The sequence below is a fragment of the Leptosomus discolor genome, chromosome 12 (genome assembly GCF_034619465.1).
Source record: "Leptosomus discolor isolate bLepDis1 chromosome 12, bLepDis1.hap2, whole genome shotgun sequence".
Classification (NCBI taxonomy): Eukaryota; Metazoa; Chordata; class Aves; order Leptosomiformes; family Leptosomidae; genus Leptosomus; species Leptosomus discolor.
Genome location: NC_141402.1, coordinates 8980593 through 9002956, shown reverse-complemented (window position 1 = coordinate 9002956; position 22364 = coordinate 8980593).

Here is a 22364-nt window from a genome sequence, read left to right as displayed (position 1 = left end):
ACTTGAATTTAGACCAGATTTTTAAAAAGTCAGCCCTCACCTCGTATTTCCACATGCTGTAAAAGCACAAATGGAATGACTGACCAACTTTTAATAGAAATTCGCCTGCAAGTTTTAGACAGATTACAAGCAAAGCAGAACGTAAGCCCCGTACAAATATTTGAAAAAGCACATGTCAAATCCAATATTTTTTATCAAAGATACAGAATAGCAACCATGTCCTTCTTTAGACATCAAATATCATACTAACCATGTACACAAAGCATATGCTGTAAATATCTTAGTATTTGATCCAGCAAATGTTTATTCCTATGAGTCATCCCAGTCACTTTAACCTGAGTAAGGATTTGATCTAGCAAACCTTTTTTTCTTAAATAAATGCAATCACTTCAGAAAGACAGTTTTAAAACCATCTCTGGAAAGACACAGCATTAATATTAACATCATGAAGAAATACCAAATAAAAAGAGTGATGTATGTATGTGTATATACAGTCAGAAACCACCCGTTCAAAACGTAATGTTTGAAGGTAACCTTCTCCCAAAGACACACATTCAGAACTGTACACAAAATCTTCATGTTTTGGAAACAGTCCTAGGCATTTTCCAATAAAATCAGATTACTTCTAGTGAATTGTTCCAACGGTGTAACCATCCTACTTTATACATCGAAAACCGAGAGCTATATCATAATACACAGTTACATATTTTTACCTTTCACCTTTTTTTTTAAGTGAAAGACACCAGAATTTCTCTGTAGCTCCAAAAGTCTTTATTACACTTTTGCCTGTATTATATCTTGAAAGTTTGCTTACAATATGATCTACAAAGGTAGCTTAAAAAGAGAAGGAAGAAATCCTTGTTTTCCCTACATATGACTTAACTGAGCTCAACTTTTTCAGGCATAGACAAACAAAGCCTAAAAACCACTTTAACAATATCCAAAACCACTACACCGTCCAGCAACATCAACAACAAAAAAACACTAGTTAGAAATTATACCAAATATGTTACACACATGCTCACACATCTCCACACATCACAATACGCTATCATTTCTCAGCTGGAAACTCACGGTGGGTCTAGTTCATAATTAAGTTTCTGTTGTTCTTTTTTAGCTGTTTAATTAAAATTCCTTTAAGCAGAGGCTGTTTTACTAACACTCCTTTCAAATCAAAATTTTTCCTCTGCTTCACTGCTTGCATACATCCCACTCAGGACAGACTAAGAAATTGTACAGAATATAAAACCGTCATTTGAATCTCAAGAGCTGTCATTACACTCTCCTGGGTGCAAAGGCTAATAATATTTACTTCACCAAAGCAGTGTAGGTAAAATTGATGCTCAACATACCCCTAACATGTTTAGCAATAAAGTACTTTCCAAAGGTATTTCTAGCTTATTAAGAAGAAAAATTTAAATAAATCCTTTGCATCCAAAATTTCTGCTTGGTCAGCTGATAAAAACCTGCAGCAGACAAAATGCAGAATTATCACTACTGGTACAGAAAACGCCTTATGATCTAATTAAACATTAGTGTGAAAAGACACACTTCACTATGAAGGTGAAAAATAAATGCACCTCAAAAAAGTTTACCCTTACAGAAACTCATTTCAAAAAGTTGATTTTAAAAACTTTCAAGTTCAAAATGTGACCCAAATATAAAATCTTCAATTCTGTTACAAGAACATTCACTGTATTAATTCCTGTACTTCTGTTCCCAAATAAAGTATGCATATGTATGTATATATAAATATATATATGTACACACATACAAACATCCATGCAAGCTTCCCTCCCACCCCTAGAAGTAATTTAATATACAGATCTGTGTCATTTTTGATAGCACCATCTTACCATCAGTACAATCTAATATCCCCGTAATGGTATTCCCCAACTATTTATAGAGGTAGAATACATCATACACTGCAGACATGCATTCCCAATCTAGGGTTATAAGAAGGATCCTACAAAATTTTAAATTAAGTCCTAATGTAATTATAATAATTTTTGTTTTCATATTCAATTGCAGGTAGCACTTAGTTATTTACATGAATTTTCCTGTAAGAGGCATTCCCACAGAGATTTCCATACTAGATGTACTGCATAACTACTGAACGTTCAGCTAGAGAAAACAGTATTTTACCCATAGAGCTCCAAACTTTGCATTATCTAGGTTGGATATCTCTGTAAAACCGCTAACTGGCAATATTGTGTTTCGAAACTTTATCAGCACTAAGGGAAAGCAAATATGCTTCTGTTAGAAGGAATACAGCCGTATAGGTACTTTTTTTTCCCTGAGGCTCTGCCATTTCAACTCACATTTCTTATATATACTGTTTTATGTCAGAAAATGCCAGTACAATCTGATGTTTCTTGGCCTTTCTTTTCCAGATGGTGTTCAACAATGAACGGTTAAAAAATACTGGGAGCCATTTACATTCAGAAAGCGTAGAACAGAACTGCTCCCCAACTTTCCAGCACTTCTGGAGGTCACTTTTCATTTCTTCATATCAAAGGCAAGCACTTGTTTCTAATAAGTTAACAACTCTCCTGAGAAACGTGGGTGGCTGGTATTTCATTGTTTCATAAATATTTTTATACTGTAACACCATTCAACTTAAAACAGATTTCAAGAGGAGAAAAATCACGACTAGGATTATGTTCAACTGAGGCAGGAGTGCAAACTTTTTTACGTGGTAAAAACAGAGATCTTTTTCCTCCTCTCCCTTTATTTCTCCTCATAGTTTTTGTTTAGCTGTTTCGAGGGAGCCGCTTTGTTTTAATTCTGTTACAAAAGCTGTACTGTACAACTTTTTCCCTCCCCCTTAGAAGTGTACTTCCTTTGAAAACGCTCCTTCTGTGAACAAAGGCTGCCACCGGCCCTCCGCATCAGCACTGTGGACATCTGTAGAATAGATCTCTTTAAAACGTTACGGATAAATAAAAAAAACCCTGCGGTTCCTACCGAAAGGAAGTTTTCCAGGGACAATCTCCTCGGTGTTGCTGTAACTGCGACTTTGTCTTTTTTGGATACAATGTTTCTGCTGACTCCCGAAAATTTTCCACTTGAATGTGCAATTAACCGGCAGCAGCGGCAGCAGCGGCTCTGGAGAAGGAGAAGAAGCAGCGAAAAAGGACATTCCTTCTTTCATCTTTTGGAGGAAAATAAAAGGGGGAAGGAAAGCAAAGCTCGGGGCAGCGCACCCAGCAGAGCTGCGAGCCGGGCCGGGCCGCTGGGCAGCCCGCACCGCCGGGGGATTGCTCCTGAAGGCTGCGAGCGTCTGCGGCGAGCCCGGGGCTGCTCCGAACTTCTTGCTTCCCCGTGGAAAAAAATGTGAAAAATGCCAAGGATCGGTGCGCGCGCGCGCGTGTGTGTGAGGGAGAGAGAGAGAGTGAGTATGTGTATGTGTGTGTGTCCGTGTGTGTGTGTGTGCGCGCCCGTGTGTGCGCGCCCGGCTGCAGCGCAGTGACTCAGGCAACTAAGTGCGAGCGGCGGCGGCGAGGGGGAGCGGAGCGGCGCGGCGCGGGGCGGGCAGCAGCCGCCTGTTGCAGCTCCGGCCGCGGCCCCGTAGCGGCAGAAACTCCGCGGGAAACAACTTCTCCCCCTGCCACGGCCCCTCTCCCGCCTGCTCCGGCACCTGCGGGGGCGCCGGCCCCCCGGGCCGACCCCGGCCGGGACCGACCCCCCGCCCCGCCGCACAAAGCGCCGGCGGCGCGGCGTGCGCGCCCGCGGCCCCCTCTTACCTCCGCGCCGCGGCCCCCCTCCGCGCACCGCCAGCGCGCCGCGCTCCGACGGCAAACTTCGCCCTCCGCCCCCGGGCCGCCCCGGCTATTTATGGCCCCGCGCCTATTTTTAATCCGCCGCTTGGCTATTTATACCGCGGCGGTAGGTTGCCGCGGGCCGGCGGACGGAGCCCTCGGAGGATGAGTTGCTGCCCGGCCGGCGGCGGGGCGGGCCGGGCTCCCGGCCGGGCTGCGCGGCGCCAGCGATGCGAGGAATGCGCGGAATGAGGGGAGGAATGAAATGAACGCGGGAGCGGGGCGGCCGCGGGGCGGAGCGCGGCCCGCCGCCCCCTGCGGCCGCGGGCGGGCGGGCGGGCGGGGCGGCAGGCGGGGCCTCCGCGCGGCGCTGACCTCATAGGGGAGCCCGCGGGAGGGGGCCCGGTGGGAGGGAGAGGAGGGGAGCGGGGGCACCGGGCTAGCGGGCGTCTGCCGTGCGACGGGGTCCCGCAACGGGGTCTGCAGTGCCTTGCGGAGGGCTTGCAATGGGGCTCTGCCACAGGATTTGCAATGCTTTGCCACGGAGTTGCAAAGTATGGGGTTGCGACAGGGGTCTGCAAGGGGTTGCAATAGGCCCCAGGAGGGGACCGGGCCCTGGACCCTGTTGGATGGGGAGGTCTCCCGGGAAGCCCAGCTTACCCACGCGCCCGCCCAGCCCCTGGGTGCACGCAGAGCCCTGTGCAAACAAACCCCTGCCGGCCCCTCGGAAAGGCAGGCCTGTGCCTAGAAGGCCACCCACCGCCACAGAGCCCCGGAGCAGCGGGGGAGCCGGAAGACTTTGGACACATCACACCCCAAATCAGCGTGGGCATAGCATGGCCCAGGGGTCCACAGTCTTCATCCTGATTCCAGGTCACAACCTTCTCACAAAACTGGCCCCAGCTTTGCATTTCACAATATAAGTTTTGCACCACTCTAGTTGTGAGCCCAAGTGCCATTAGACTGCTTTTACCCTTCTTCTACTGGTGCAACCCACCCCCAGAAACACTCCCCAAGCATCATAAGGCATGTCTCCTTCAGTTAAGAATCCACTACCTTATGGAAACAATCACGGGGCAGGCACAGCTGTTGTGCTTGTGAAAATTTGCATTTGCATAAGGAAAACGGATAACTGGACACCTCCGTGCGTGTTTGTGAAATAAATTGCCCATTTTTATGTGCAAACATACATTTCTATCCACCTCTAAAAGTCTGCTCAGCAGGGCTACCGCTTTTGGAGTTATCAGGAAAAGCACATTACAATCTCAGAAAAACCACATGTTGGTGTCATCAGACAGCATTAACATGCTCACATCACATCTAACTTCAGGGCCTTCTGGTGGAATTCACCATAAATGCCCTCTATATTAGTTGTGTACAACATTAAGAAAAGATGCCAAGCAGAAACATGCTCATCCTGGTTCTTTCCCAGTACCAATCTTGTAAGACAGCCATGCTGATAACAGTCACCATTTTAGCCTGTGACTGACCCAGAAGCCTCTTGAAAAAGAGCCACTTAAAGCTTATATTGCAGTTCACACAGAGGCTGCGACTGTTTTTTACCTTTGTGGACCACGCACAGAGTGAGTATGACAGGCAGTGCAAGCAGAAGATGCAGTGTTCCCGCTGATCACACGAATGATACTGACTGAAATCTGCTGAAACCCAACCCTACAGAAATGGCATGCAACAAGCATGCATCCAATGAAGCCAAAGTTTGAGCAGGTGTTGGTCAAAGGATTGTGAGAATGCAAAAACGAGCATATTTTAGGTTATTTTTTCCCCACACCATTCCACAGTGGCTGAAAAATTTTTTTCCCCAAAGTAGGCTACAAGGATCCCCTCACATACATACAGAATTTCTTTTCTCTTCCCCTTCACCTTTCCAAATAGCTCTAGACACTGTCTAATAAGTGTCTAACTGCCTGTACAATTTATAAAATGCATTCACTTTGCAGATGTCTATATGAAAGCCATAGTCTCTTGAGCGTACCCTAAGTTTACTGACTCCTTTCCAAAGCTGGGGAAAAAAAAAGGGGGGGGGGGGGGAATTGTCCCCTAACACCTATACCATAGATTTTTTAGCCACTAGACTTAAACCCACTCCACTATGTTCACTGCGTGCGTAGAAACTTGAAACATTTTTAAATGAATGTGATTTTTTTTCTCCATAAGGCTTGCAAAGAAAGTACCAAGAATACTGACTCTAACTTTTATGCCGGTTCAGGGCCCAAAAGGTGTCATAGCTCTGTACACATGGAGGGAGAATAGCAAATCTTTGGATAACGGATAAATAGAGTTTGAAAGCTTCTCACCTATAGCAGTTCTCACAAACGAAAGTGATGAAAAATTTGCAGGATTATGCTCTCCAAGTGGAAAAGAAAAAAAGGGGAGTTGTTTCTACACCTGTAGTTGTGAATGAACACAAATCAAACTCAAACCAGGTTGTAGCTCTTTGCCTATATCCGCAGACAGACAGTTCAGTAGCTCTTTTGCCATTCAAAACTCTTTCAGGAAGAGTAATTAAATTCACCTCATTCCTGCACATTTTGCTGTTACCCGCAAGCAGCAGGGAAAGCTCACAAAATTCTGATTATTTCTCAGGTTCTGAAACTTTGTACATTAGTGTTCTTCATAGACAGTGAGGTCTCAAAAACAAACACCTGGGGAAGACTAGAGGTCTTCTATTATCAGCACAATGTAAAAGTTCATCCACAGTTTTTAACTCAAGGCTGAGTCCTGACAATATCTTGCTCACAGGCAACTGTACCAATTAAACTACAAAAACTGAGGCCAAGATAAACAGCAAACTAGTATAGGGACTAAATCCCAGCACTTGCTGAGCACAGGCCTGTGGGCCAGTGAGCTCCAGATAAAACCAATAGCCTCTGAACACTGATGTAGGGAAACTGCCAAGTATTGATCTTTCTTGCCTCTTTGCTCATATATCCTGTAGGTTGTCATGTCATGCCATGTCATACCATACCATATTGGCAATCACTTCAAAAAATACATACCTGGAATCCCAATGAATTTCTGACAGAAAGAAATTGTGTACCAGAGAGAGAGAGGTCTATGTGTTCTGACAGAAGATGAGGGAAGACAACATCAACATCATCCAGCCTTTTAGTCCAGCCACTGCCTTCATGCCAGGGTAGGTTTCTTTGGAGGCCCTGTGGATGCAGAAGGAAGGTACATTGGAGGCAGATTCATACACAGAGAACTTCTTCTGATGAACTGCCTGCCCTGTGTTTATTGATGAATGGCTTCTTCAGGCACACAGGTGTGCTGAGAATGACAAAAGCTGAAGAAAACAAAGGGACATTGGGACAAGCCCAGACAGGGGCATTTCCTGGGGATAAATGCTTATCTCAGCTAGAAAGCAGACATACCAATGGGGAATATGAGAAAATATATTAAGAAAGAGTAAGATTCAAGAGACGGACATCAATAAAAAGACTTCAGGCAGAGAGACTAGGTAAAGAGAAGAGACACAGAAAAAAGGAGAGAAGGGAAAGTGGGAGGAATATTTGTGACTGTAAAAGGAAGCCAGGAAGAATAAAAAGAAAGTTAAAAAAGAAGATAAAAATGGAGAAAAGGGAACCTGAAGAAGAAAAGGAATCCATGTGACAGAAAGAATAGCTGAAGGGAAACCAGCTGGGAGAGCAAGGGAGGCTGTAGTTTATGAGAAAAAAAATAGGAAGTAGTGGAAACAGGAGATGGCAGTAAGGAAAGGGAATTAGCTTAACAACGAAAGGAGTAAGGTAAGCAAGGATAGAAAGAACAAGCAAAAGAATATACAATTAGAGAGGTCTGTGCTACTACCAAGTCTTGCGTTTGTCAGTGAAATATTATTTTGAGTGCAAGTCCTATTGAGACTGAGGCAGAGGCAAGTGTGAAAATACTCGAAGATAAGACGGAGACTGCATTGTGGTTTTCATATAGGAACCATGTTCATTAATGAGACCACTGATAGTAGGGGGCATTAGGGACCCTGGTAGAAGAGTTGTAGTTCCCTTCCCCTATACCATTAGCTGTGCCAGGTACAGGGCACATAACTTACATGTTTCATCCCAGCCACCCAAAACCAGATGATGCTTTTAAGTCTCCAAGAGATGAAACAGTACCCAAAGATACAGGGTTAATGAATTCCTAGTTTACTCTAGGAATAAGTAAACTCTCATCTGCCTAGAGAATACTGGCAGACAAAACCAAGATGGACTTTGCAAATTCTAGATCCAGAGCCCATTTTGGGCTTAGAATGAACCTCAAAGCTCAACAATGCTCAGGTACAGCGTTTCAGTTAGAAACACTGAAAGAATTTTAGAACTTAGTATTTGGATTGCAGTTCAGATTAGGAAAACCGCTAATCTCAGGAAATGCTTAAAAGCAGTATGTATATTAGGGTTAATTTAGAGTGTGCAAAGAATTAAATACCCAAATCAATGTGCCGTTGAACATGCTAACAAAAATACTATGGGGAAGCTGTAATATAATGGAACAGAGCTCTCCATATTATAAATCTAGCTGTTGAGCTTTGTAAAGCAGCAGACAGCATAAAGAATGAAAACAAATAACAGTTTAATAATGAATTACAATAATTGAGTCGAGAGGAAGCCAGGACATGAACCATGGCCTCAGAGCCCAACTGAGTTAAAATAGTACAGAGAGTAGAAATATATAATTTCAGGCAATTCTGGCTGCTTATTTCTAAAGGTGAACTGAGAGCTTTTTAAAATTACATGACCAGAATCCAGGGCCATGTATTGCCTCCATTGATGAAATCACTAAGATCAAAATGGTGTGGCTCTTGTCTTGCTTTAGAGCAAACAACATAAGCACAGCAGCCTATTCCTTCTACTGATAGCAATAATTCTTAGCACCACTGATTGAAATAAATTGCTGTGAAAACCACTTGGGCGGCTGGGCTTTTAAAAAGTATTTTGCACTACAAATTTTGTTGTGTTACCATCATTTTCTGCTGGGTGAAAAAAAATTTCCTATTCAAATTCCCAAAGAATCTGTTTTCTTTGATTCATTGAAATTTCAGGTTTCTGAGCATTTCTCAGCCTGCTTAATATGCAAATGCCATGTTCCCTCCCTTCACTTTGCCCAGATTTCTAATGGTATTTAGGTGCTTGAAGTTAGGGGTAGGTATTTTTAATCCTCTTCAGTACCTAAGTGCCTAATTTCTTTTGATTTCAATGTTTTTAGGCGGGTTCCTATTCTGCGAAATCTCAATACTTATCTAGACACCTCAATAATAACAGTAATAGCAGTAAAAACAACACTAACAATAATAATAAAAGACACCTTAATGTTTATCTTAACCACCTAAGTTAGAGGCTTCCTTTGGATCATGCTCAAAATCTGCATCCAAGGAGTGTTTCAAAGCCCTTAAAAGCACCATCTGCTGTGAGATCTGTTGTACAAGATAATTCACAAGCATTCATTTATCTCACCAAAATGACTCCACAGGTGACTTCTACAGGGAGAGGCAGGGGCTAGGCTTTCTTCTTTCCAAAATGAATTATTTCTAAGTAGGCCTTTTCCAGTCACTGAGAAGTTCACACAAACACCATGCATGGTGTCAGTTTGTCCCAGCTTATCCCTGTGGCAGCCCAGCTGGCTCTCCACCGCCTGCCTCTGCCTTGGATGCTGCAGTGTGGCTGTTCATGGGCAGGACTTGCCTTTGTCCCCCGTAACACTGCTGCTTCCAAATTATCCCATGGCTACCTTGCCACCACCACAAAGGCAGTGGGTCCCACAGACCCAGCTCCTTGCTAGCCCTGGCCTGGGCATCTGTCCACACCATTTGTATGGAAAGAAGCATGTTATGGCATGGTAAAGTCATTAACCAACCAAATTTCAAAGAGCAGCAGCAAACATGGGAGTCATTATAACATCTTAACACAAGAAATGGAAGATATTTCACTAGAGAAAGTGCCAGGCAGCTTCACCAGAGATAGCGACTCCTTCTGCAGTAAGACAAATTCCACTTTCACAATCGACTTTGCTGAGACTGCAAAAGGTGCAAATCAGTGCAGCATTTGGGCCTATCTGTTTATAAACCACTGTGAGTGCAAGCAGGCACTCGAGTGACATAAAGCCGCTGGCAAAAATCTGAGCTGCGTTTCCTGCTGAGGCTCCTCGGCCCCAGGTCAGGAGTGCAAAGGCTGCTCTCCCTGTCACACCAAAGGCAGCATACATAGGCTCCCCTGGCTGCTGCTTCACCTAATCCCGGGAAAGCAATGTGCTAAGGGAGAATTTGCCAGATATTGGGAAAGGCTACCAAAGCCAGTGAACCACGAGTGACATTGTCTAAAGTGAAAACAAACTGTCCCAGACAAGGAAGAATTGTTTAACGCTCCTTATCCATACAGAGTCCAAAGTATTATTGGAAGTTCTGATAAATACAAACCCAAACTTCATCTGAAGCGGAAGGGATACCCAAGGCAGGTAGGACAGATTGCACACTGAAGGCCCAACTAGAATATAGTTCCCCTTACTTACACTGATTTTTCCATGTCTCCATTCATAATGCAGGTAGAATCACACATGGTAAACAAAATTGGGAGAAAACCTAAGTGAGGAAGTCTGAGCTCTGCAGAGGTGTTAAGGGTGATGTTGCCAAGAAAGGAAAAAGTCAGAAGAGATACATTCTCTTGTCATGCTCATACCAGAGTTCCTCTCATCTCATTATTTTCTCAGTGCATATTCTTCTGGTATAATATAGAAACTTGGTCCAGCCACCTGCAAAGTGCAGGGTTTGTTCAGGACAGAACTGGGGAGCTGAGAGAGCACAGCACTATTTCTGAGATGATTCAAACCTAGCAGGATTCAGTCTTTCTACTTTTGAAGGAGGAAGCAGGAGAGGAGAGACAAAGAAAAAGGACTTTTAGAAGAACACATTGCTATTTCCTGTTAAACTTGACTATTCGGATGTTCAAATGAGTTTAAAAGGAAATCTGAAGAGAGTTAATGCATTCCTTACTGCAACTAATCCTTGAAGGCCAGGCTTCCATGGCTTTTCAGTGGGAAAATTACAAAGACTAATTTGCAGTTGGTTGGGTAATGAAAGAAGAAAAAATTACACAAAGCTGCTGGGAAATCATAATGGTGTATGGGCATGTAGTTAGATGGACTCAGTTCATGGGGATGAGAAGTATTGGATCAAGTTTCTGGAATGGCCATTACAGAATTTGTAGTAGTAAATACCACCATGTAAATCTCGACCTTTCCTCATCCTTCCCAGAGGAAACCACAAACACTTTTCATTTAGCCTGTATTTAGGAAGACAGTTTTGGAAACAGGAAAAGTAATCTGAAGATGTAGGAGCCACTGAGGCTAGCTGGTGCTCTAGTCTATCAGAATAGGATCCCCACCTTTAATTCTCTCACTGTTTTTCTCTGTCATGTTCCAGTAACGACAAACAGTAACTGAACTGACAGTGTTACTTGCAATTAAAACAACTGTTTAATGCTTTTAGAATTCAGAATTTTGCAGCTTTACAAGCTCCAGTGGACGGACTGGCCACTGTGAAGCTTAATCTTGATCACAAATGCTCTCATTGTTCTAGCTTTTCTGCTCATATGCTCATGATCTGTTACATCCCCTAGACAGCCAGTCAGGACACATTGCCGGCATTTGAAGTGGTCCATGGAAATGGAGGACCACCTCAAACAGGTATCCTGCAGGAAGAGCAATGCCTCCCAAAGATGGGGGAATAGCTGTACAGTCTCAATGAACAGGTTTTGGCAGAAGGAAGACAGGGATGACCACGAGTGACGCTAGTCAGTACGTGTTCACAGCTCAGGGCTGTGGGCTACACAGCACAGAGGGCAAAGTGCTCTGCCCACAGTGGGTATCACAGGTAAGTGGGACACATAAGGAACTGTGAATCACAGGTCCTTTAAATGGTCATTAAATAGTTGGGTAGAACTGTGTCAATGAGATGATGTAATGGACAAACACTTATCATAAACATAGAGAATCCTGACCTCATTTCACATATGATTTCATCTTAGGTGACCTCACAAGTGCAGTTACTCTACCACCTGCACAGCCTTGTATGTTTTATGTGCTTCTTTTACCCTCTAGATCCTGAAGAAATTAGTTAATTTGTTATTTTTCACAATCAGTCCCAGATGGATGATGTCTGTCAGCATTTCCTGATTTACATAACATTTATCATTTTCAAAGCACTTTATAAACACTAAACAGTTGATCCTCACACAACCTCTGCACCCTAAGCATTAGTACTTCCTTTTTACCAACTGGAAATTGTTATGGGAAGTCAAAGCAATCCTCACAGTAGCTAAGGTAACAGCAGAACTCAGTAGCATCCAATTGTTTAACTGCTCTTTACGCCTCTAGCACATCACACTTTCCTAATGCAAACGCATCTACCACACTGCCCTCCGGTAGTTCTTTTTTCTTTCTTATTTACATATAAAAATCAACTCCCCAGCTCTGTCAGTTCTTGCAACTTCTTGGTCTCTGGTATAGTTGAAGAGCCAAGCTCCCAACTTGTCCACAAGTCAGCTTTCAAAACACTCTAGAAATAAATAAGTACAACTTTTGTGCCTTAAGATGTTGTATCACAAATGTCTGTCAGGTACAATCAATAGTTTTAAAAAGTCATCTTTTTAATTTATTCACTTAAAACGAGGTCACAGAGTCATCTAAATTCCTTGTGGGTACACTGAGGTCCACTGAAAATTGGGCCCCAGCTGAGCTTTGGTGAATTTTTAAAGTAAGAAATTAAATGGCTTGTAAAGTAGAGGTATTTCAGAACTGACATCAGTAACTGTTAGAAAGAACTAAAACTCAGAATGGTTGTGTTCTTAGCTGCAGTAGAGCATTCAGCAATGTTAAACTCCTCCCAAGCACACACAAAGGGAAGTAGTTTGATTTATTAATAACAATGGTCTTACATACACAGTTATAGGCAGGTGAAGGCTTTTGAATCACTTCTAACTGCAGAAGGCAAGTACAGAAGAAACACTGGATAGTAGTTAGACAAAATTAGAAGCCTGTAACACCTTCCTTGGGCAGTGTTTCTTCATCTAATCTTGTCTGTACTAGCAAAGAGTAGTGGTACCTGGCTGAACTCTGCTAGTACACCACCACCTGCCTCAGCACAAAAAGGCTCTATGAGCCCTCCACTCATTTGAGTCATACTATTAGCACAAAAAATTACCTGAACAGAAACATAGCACAAGAACTTTTGTTTATGATCCTTCCTTCCTTCCTTCCAACATATTTTTATTCACATCCTACATGTATAAAACATTGTCCATACCTTTTTGTTCTGTTTTCTTTTCTCTAGGTGACTGTTGTCTAACCTGTAGGTGTCTCATGAATTCAGGCCAGTGGAAAACAGTAAGTAAAAACTGTTTGAGACATGGGTTTGTTTTGCTGCCAGGTTTGAAGGGGGTGAGATATTTACCTACAATCCATTCCAGCATTGTCTCAGACACACAGGCCAGTTACAGTGGCTTAGTAAGGCAATGCATATCAGCTGAACTATGGCTGCTCAGTTATGTCAGAGCTCTTCATGGCACATATGTAAATCCTACAAACATACTATGAATTAGGCATCCAGGCTGCAGCACTGGGAAGGGACCTTTACTCCTGCCTACATGGTTTTTCATCTCCAAAACCATGAAAGGAGCCATTACAGTGTGGCAGTGGAATGACTGGAGGGCACACGTTGTGCTTCTTCTATGGCACCACTATTAACAACTGATGGCTTATGTTATTGGTGAGGAGGAGAGTCAAACTCTCAAAAACCCAATTTATGTCTCTCTTCACTGTGTGACTCAAACCAGTTTTGCAACCTGTTACAGGTTAACTAGCCAGGGTTAGGCAGGGTGGGGCCTGGAGCAGATTGCAAAACTGGTTTATTAAATTCACAGAGCAAGGAAACATCCTTAAAAATAGGCATTCCAGAAGAAGACCAGATACCTTGCTGTCAGTTATGGCATATCATGCAATAAAACAGATTTTCAGGCCCCTCAGCTTTTGCTGCTGCATTGAGTGAGACACTGCATGCAAGTCCCATGCAAGCAGAGGCCACCCAGTATTGTGCTGCAGCTGAAGAGCATGCTTGCCTTTCAGCTCGGGGCTATGCTCAGAGGCACACCCTCACCTGCAGCCTCTCTCCTCCATAACTCACATGTGTGCCAAATACAGCTGGTTAATAGATCACAGATCAGACCGACCAGCTGCTTCAAGCAGATGGGGTCATGGAGGAGGTGAAGCTGGAGGGCTGCTCTGCAAATGTGTGAGATGCAGGTCTGGAGCTGTCTGGAGATCAACAGGTGATTTCAAGTAGAGAAAGAAATGGAAGAGCTGTACTGTTTTCAGCAAAAGAGGGAGGGAAAGCAATCTGTTGTCTCCTGCAGAGTTTTGCTCTTTTTCAGAGGGCAGATAGAAATGCAGGCTTAGCTTGTGGGGTATCTTGTACAGCTGCATGTGGTCATGGGATGTACCACCCAAGGCAGTGACATAGGTGTATCTGAAAGCTCTCCTTCAATGTTAAACTGAGGAAGATGGAATACACAAAGCACAGGGGAAAAACTATTAAATTACATCAAAAGTCTATTATATACCTGTTAAAATATGTGACAGATGGTTTCAGAATCTTGCACTCCCTCTTGTTATCAATGCAGTTCTTTTTATTGCTTCCAGACAATTCAAATTTTGGCACTGGACACTATCAGAGAAGAGAAGTATATGATCTACTTTTCTTTATGCAGCTAATACCACCATTGTCCTAGTGAGTCTTCCTAGTCTATAGCCATAGAAAGATCATCATAAACTGATCTTTCGTTTGTATTAGTGGGCCCTTCATATTGCTCCAGCAATATAAAAAGGTCCTAAAGTTTAAGTTAAACCTAACGTGAAACTTATTTAGCAATCCTTTACATTGTCAAGGCAGTGCAAATCTGTCTGTACTATAAACATAACACAGCCATGTTCTGAATCTCTGTTATGTTATGTTACATTATAATGATGAGACACCAGAACAGACCAACGGGGGAGGCAGAAGAGCTTCCTTCACGGGAAGTTTTTGAGAAGTTAGGATATGAGTGTGCCAGTGTGGTCTGGGAGTATTTGATCCCGCCACAGTGCATGGCTAGACTGCATGATTTTCTGAGATCCCTTGCAGTTCTGCAGTCGTAAAGGTTTATGTTTTCTAAAAAGACAATTTCTTTCTGCATCAGTCAGTGTGGTCTGGTCTTATCCCCAGAATGTTACTCCATAGTTTTGCAAAGGCTATCTGTTTACCCACTGTAGTACTGAAAATTAAAAACGACACTCCTGAAATTGGCCTGTTTCCTAACAACATACCAAAGAAAAGCAAACAGAAAAGGTATCACACATAATTTAGTTAAGATTGCTTCTTTTGTATTCACTACAGTGTGAACACATATTCCCTTCTTGCTCCTCCAAACTGTCCAGCCCAGTTACATTGTGAACTGTGATTCTAAGGACATCCAACTTTTGCACTTTTTAAAAATGTAATTAAAACTTCCCCCTTTCATCTATAAATTCCTCAAAACTGTTTCAAGTCCTGCTCTGTCTAGCTGGAAGGCTGTTTTTTTCTCAAAAGATGTAAATTTTAAAATGAGGCTGTTACCTTTGTTTTTGAGCACAGTAGCCCCTATTCATTTCACGCCCCTATTTGTTTCACAGCAACAACTGTTGGGAAGGGACCTTCATAATGCCTCGCAGTGAAACTCCAGATTTAACAGCTATAACATCTAGAACCAAAATCAATGTTCATGTCAAGTGTTAATCCACAGCTCTCCTGTCCCTTTTCCATGGAAGTGGCCAGCTTCAAACCAGAGCTGTTCAAAATTCCTCATGCTGCCCCACAGCAGAGGCATGGGAATGCCCTCACTGCAATCTACACTGCAGCAGAGAGAGACAGGTAAGCAATCTGGCTTGGGTACCAAGAGTCATTGCACTGTAATCCCACAAAGCTGCTTCGCAGGGTAACTAGTCCACACGGTGTTTTGGGCTGCTGTGGGTGGGCTACCTGTGGTACTCAAACAAGCTCTGTCACACCCTGCAATATCAGGTACCTCTACAGTGCCAGTGCAACCCTGCTCCCAAGTTTCAATAATGAAAAAGAAACTTCAGTTTGCATATGCTTTAGTGTCAGCCTTTTGTAGCATCACAAAAGGCTGACACTAAAGCATTTGCTAGAGACAACAGTGCCGAAGGAATTGGACTAGAGCTAGCATTTCCCTTCCCTGGAGTCACTGAAGCAGCCCTTGGTTAGAGCTGCGGTCTGGGTGACTGGAGTAACGAGGTTCTGCAGTCCATAATTTTGCACTGTGCATTTCCTCCCTAAGGAGTTGCATGGCTTGTTTATTGAAATCACACACAAACAGGTCTTAGTGCATTTCTCAGCAGTCAATATTAGGAGAAAATCAGATAGCCTAATTGTGAAATATGCTGGTGGAACCTGCAGAAACCTGGGCTTTATTCCTGGCTTTGTGACCAGTTGGAGGCTGACTTCAAAGAAATCTTTTAACTCTTTTTTGTTTCAGTTCCCCTCAGCTGTAGATGAGGGATGCTCATCCCCTCTATGCTACTGCCACGTGCCAGCATGGGCTGAGCACATTATGGGAGCAAGGCTGGGCAAGCCTGTCCTACTGCTGACCTCTAACACCTGTTCCCTGGATAACTGGAGAGCTCCAGCTCCAATAGCAGCCAATACAAGACCTTTACAAGCACTCTATTCACTAAAAAAAGTCTTTTTATTGTTGTTGTGATTTCAGTTGGTTGACAGAAATCTCATAAAACTTGATGTTGTAAAAAATAATAAAACCATTTAATGTTAAAAAAAAGTCACTTTGATACTAAGGGCCAAGTTGACATGACTAAGAATGTAGTGTCACACACAGCAAAACTACTAGTATTCCTTCCACTCATTGAGATGCTTAGGCCACTCGGGCCAGGCCCCTTGTGTCCCTATACCCCCTCATCACACACCTTCCAGGAGAAATCCTCAGCAGACCCTTCTTCCGCTCATAACTGAAGCTGTTTCAGTAGCCTTAAAAGCGGCTCTGGGCTGTGCTGCTCAGCTCCAGTTCAGAAATCGCACTTGATGAGGCAAAAGACACTTTACTCTCTGCCACAACTTCATGCTCTGGACCACAAGAAAAAACCTAGCAGTCACATGGCTGTCCCCATCCTCTGCCCATGTAACGGCCACATCTGATCATTTGGTGAAGCCATTTTGTATGCTGAGATCCTAATTTTTAAACTGCTGCTCTGTAGGCCAGTCATCAGATTTGATCTGCAGTTATTTCTTACCTTGAGATGAACTTTTATAGCATGTGAAGTATTATGAAAGTTAGCGTTTTTCCAGGGCAACAAAATTTGCATTTCAGAAACTTTTGAATAAAGAAAAAATGTAAGTACGTTAGGTAAAGTTTAGTTTATTTTAATTTTTATGACTCCTCTGGATGGCAGGACAGCTGTATTGGCTGCATAACATATATTTTTTAGAGTCAGAAATATATAGCCATCTGTTCAGCTTGTAACATGTGTTAATAGGTATCTCAAATTTCAATACAAGAAATAATCATCTTAATAAATAACTTAACAGCAGGAAACTTGGGTTAACTAATGGAGACCTAGCTGTAGTAGTACTACATCTGTTTAAGTTAGTCATCACAGAAATATTCAGGTACGAAGTACTTGGCTTAAATGGGACCTTTAGCTAAAAAGCATTAGAAAGCTGCATTTCCTGGAAGTTTGGGACTGAAACTAAGAAAAAGACCTAGCCAAAAGATTTCCAGCTTTATGTTGACACTTAGATACATTTTACAGAGATGAAAGATCTTTACTAACAATATACCCACCCAAGCTTCACAATTTTCTCCAATGGTCTTGGTGTGCCAGAGATGACCCTTTAGATAACTTCAGACCTATCTGGATTTGAAGTTCAGACCACCAACTCTAGAGAAAGAAAAAAGTCCATGCAAAATGCCTGAATTAAGACCACCATTAAATTAATCTCAAATTGTACAGCCCTTGTAGGACAACAACCTACTTAAGTGGTCTCAGTGCAGATAACGGTCAGCTCTGAATTTAATCTGAAAGGTGAGTTAGTACTGGATAATAGTACTTGCGTGAAGCAAGACAAATTACAAAATAAAGTAAAAGTATGGGGTTTTTTTTGCTGCTCCAAAAGGCTCTTTTTGCTGCACAGTAACAGGTAGTGTAAAGGGCTGTAATTCCAGGTCTTTGGTTGCCAAGATAAGGAAATGCCACTCTCGTGCAGGTGGTACTGCTGATGCAGAATTTCATAGACTTGGAAATTAATTCAAACAACCCAAAACAAAAGCAAGGGAATGGTAGGAATAGTCCATTATTATCTTTGAATATTGAAAAAACGGTTGAGGAAGCACAGCTAAAAAGGATGGCCAGTTTATCCTTGGATTAGCTATATAAAACGCATTTGCTTTACTTAACAAGACCTAGAGGGAAACATAAGCCACCAAAAAGAAATCATGGTCAGGTCCTTGGACCTCTACAGATGAGGATCTTATCTGAGTACAGGGAACCACAGAGGACACACTGTCCCAATCATTAATGGTCCTTCTGACACTTTCTACTGCAGGGATGCATTCCACTCCCCCACCAACCAGCTGGATGCTGGAAGGGCCTAAGCACCCTAGTTGGTGCTGTTCCTGACTGAGAAGCACAGAGAGCAGTTGACATCTTCCTATCTCATCTCCAGTTGTCTTCCAACTATAGCTCAGCAGACTGGTGAATTCCAATCCTTTGTGGCTAGCATGGGGCAGATGTCATACTAGAGAAGTTCCAAGAATATGACTTTATGATTTCATAAAGTACCTTCACAGGAACTAATTAGGGGGTAACTTATTAACAGAGAAACCACCAAGTTATGAATGAACTGTCAGTTGCTGTGCCAAGTAACTTGCATCAGCAATTACAGTCCTAAATGTTCTGGGTAAAAGCACACTTAATAGGACCCTTTCACAGGCTGTGCAGTCCCTGTCTCAGGAACAATTTAGTGATTCCTTTGTTTGTGCCAGCTTCAGAAGGCCCTGGAAGATCTGTGATCTCCATTCAACCTCTGTGACATGAATTTGCACCCATCTTTGCTATTCATTAACTGCTTCCCTCCCCTCCCCCAACTTTTTAGGTCTTATGGCTGCAGATAAAATGGGACTCAAATGTATTTTGAAACAGAAAGACCCTTCCTGAGTTTATGGAGAGCCTAATAAGATGCTTGTGAATATGGACTGCCCTATTCATCTTAATCAGTAGCTTCACTGGTCTCACAGCCATGGAACTGGTAATTTTTCAACAATATACTAAAATTAATTGAATTTTTTATGTGGGGTTTGCCACAGACACAGGACATTTCACTTTGTTTCTATAATCTCCTGGAATCTCTCAGCTGTTTCTATCTCAGCACTCTTCCTACAAGCAGAAAGTCTGTGGGGTTACGGTACCTCACTCTTGCTCTCCCCATCCAGTTAGGCAGCTGCATAACTTACCTCTGGGTCAGCCCCTAGTAGCGTGGCCACACCAAAGTGGTACCAGTAACCTGGAACCCCCACCAAAGTCACATCTCCTGGCACCCGCACCATATCTCTGCATCTTTAAGCTTGCTTATAAATTGTTATTATCACATGGCAAATTGCCAAACTATCTATCTATAAGAGGCAAAATCAACCAGTATGTAGTATTTTTTCATGCTCTCCTCACCACTAGGACAACTTGTAAACATCTGAGCAGCTTTAAACAGTTGCATGATAGAGCATACGAATCTGACAAGCTTTCAAAAAATGCACAGCCCTAAACACAGAAATACTTCCCACACAAATACCCTTCCACAGCTCAGCAGCAGACACAGAGTTTGAAAACTCTTGCAGAGAGACATGGCATCTGACTGGAAAGAACAGCTTTCTATCTAAATTTAAAATGGACTAAAAAAAACATTGTTATCTTCCATTCTTGACTTTCTCTTCCACATTGCATTTTGTATCTGTCCCTTGTTAAGAATCACATAAAAAAAGAAAATCACCTTAAAGTTTCCTAAGTAAGAAACTAGCTGTTCTTACAATATTTCCTGTGTTAGTATTCAAGGACTTCCAGAATATGATTAAAATACTATAAGCTGCTTTTATGAGACCTGAAGTCATGTAAGGAGAGTTATATAGGTCGTTGCAACATTCCTATTGACTGTAACCTTCCTTGAGGCTACTGTTCATCTTTCAGAAAATACGGGAGATATCTAAGGTCCAAAACACCAGAAAAAAAGGAAAGGGAGACAAGCATCTGCCATAGTACATAGAAAATGAATCCTTCTGGCAACTCCTGCCCAGCCCCAGATTAGTATGGATTTACAATTAACATCATCAGTGAATCAAGCAGCGTTGTAATTGTTTTTGCAGCTATTCCAAAACTTTCTTCTGCACAGACATAGCCTAATTCTAATTTAGTGAGACAGAACAGCTTGACACATTTGTTATCTAAAGACCACTTCAGCCAAAGAACATAATGAAAAAGCATGGGAACTTGATTCAGGAGCAAAGGCTCTTTTTTAATGTATGTTCCAAAAATAAAAAAGCCTCTCCCTCTTACATCTCTCGTTATTTCTTATTCTTGAAGCTCTAATTTTGCCCCAAAGACTGCTTCAAAAATACATTGTCTTTGATAGGATTGCTTAATACTGCTCAGTCAAGTGGGATTAGAGCTTTCTGAGGGAAAGAACTTATTTCTTATTCATTTTCTTGACTAATTACTAAGAATTATTTTGGGAAACCTTAGTTGCAGAAGTATAACTAACCTCTTATTCACAGTGTATTGCTCGATGCCCAAGTGTAGTTGGCAGACAGTTCTGCGTCATCAGCCCCAGAGCCACGTGGAGTAAGGTGCTGTGGCTGCAGCCTTCATGCAGCAACTCAGGTCTCATGCATGTCAGGAGCAAACCTGTTATTCCCTCTCACAGACACAGTCTTACTGACTTCATCACTACAGTATCTAAGGGCTGCTATAAAGAGGGACTAACCATAGCCCTGTTCTGGAGTGATTCTCCAACTAGTTGTTAGGGAGAATTGAGCAAATGCTCCAGTTATGCACCAGTTGGGGGTAGGGAATATACCTGTGCCCCAACTTCTGGAAGTAAAGTGACAGGAAGATGAGCTGGAAAAGGTCAGACATGATGATGGAATCAGTTTCATGTCCTTCCTTCCCCATGCGATAGCCAGACATAGCCAGTCTTTGCTGAGAATTAATTGGCTGAGTATACCTCCAAAAGCCTGTAAGTTTCTTTCCTTCTCTACAAACCCAATGAATTTGTAGAGACACACATCGTAAATAAACAGAATGTGCCCGAATCATGCAAACATTGAAATCTTACTTACATAGTTTGTTCAGCTATGAAGTTTAAGAAGGAAACAAGGACTATCACTATGCATGGTACTATGTTTTCACTGTGTATTACATCATCAATACACTATAGGATTCGTAGTGTATATAGTATATATATATATATATATATAGTATACACCATTTCCAGTAAGGCTGAGACAAGACAAAATCAAACCCAGGGATCTGAATCTACAGGCCTCACTAAATCAAAAGCAGGATTGTTGTTGACATGTATACAAAATAATGACTCAGACCTTAAAAATCCATGATGTTGACTTACATTTCTGATTTTTTTTAATACAAAGTATTTAGAATTCTTTACGTTGGTCCAAGAATTTGGCGTGGACATTGCATTTCCTACAGTTGATTTGCTGGAGTGCTTTTGTAGTCCAGTACGTAAAACTGTCAGGATGTGACGCAGAAAAAACAGGCTTTGTAAAAGAGCATGAGACCAAATTGAAATTAACTTCCCAGCAAAGGGAGAAAGGGTTTTTCTTGTTTCTCAGCACCACTACCCACCAGCTGAGCTTGGCTGGAACAGCCACACTACAAACAGCCACCTAAGACATTTGGTTGAGCCATGAGGCCACAAAAGGTCTCTTGGGTTCCTTGGAAAGCTGTAGCTCTATGCATTTCTCTCTGGCTTTCTGGGCTAACTGTGAATGTCAGAGCAATGCTCAGAGTTAAGAAGAGAACATAGATCCTGCAAGAGGTGTTAATCTTTTTGCTGAGAGAGAAAAGTATTCTAGAACAAAATCCCCATGCTTTGGGGCACATCTTCCACTCTGCAGTTACTGAAGAAAGAAGGATTTCTTCCTTTGCCCACGTGCCCAGTCATTAGTAATATACTGAAAAGTGGCCTTTTTTTGTGTAGCACCATATGCACCAATCTAGGTAATGCCAGGGTAACACGGCTTCTGAAAAGCACAATGGGACTCTGCAAGCCTCCTTGTCACTTTGAGAGAGGCACTCTATGTCCAGGTTTCTCTCTTAGGACTAAAAGCACCACACAAGACAAAAAGGAATCTGTGACAGCTTCAGAGCAATTCTGTTCCTGAACAGGCGTGCTGGCTCTGGGAAGGTGAGAGCAGGAACCACAGAGAAGGGGCCAGTTACTCCCTTTCTTCAGTGGTGGACAGCAGTGACAACATCCACAGAGCAAGCACAGAG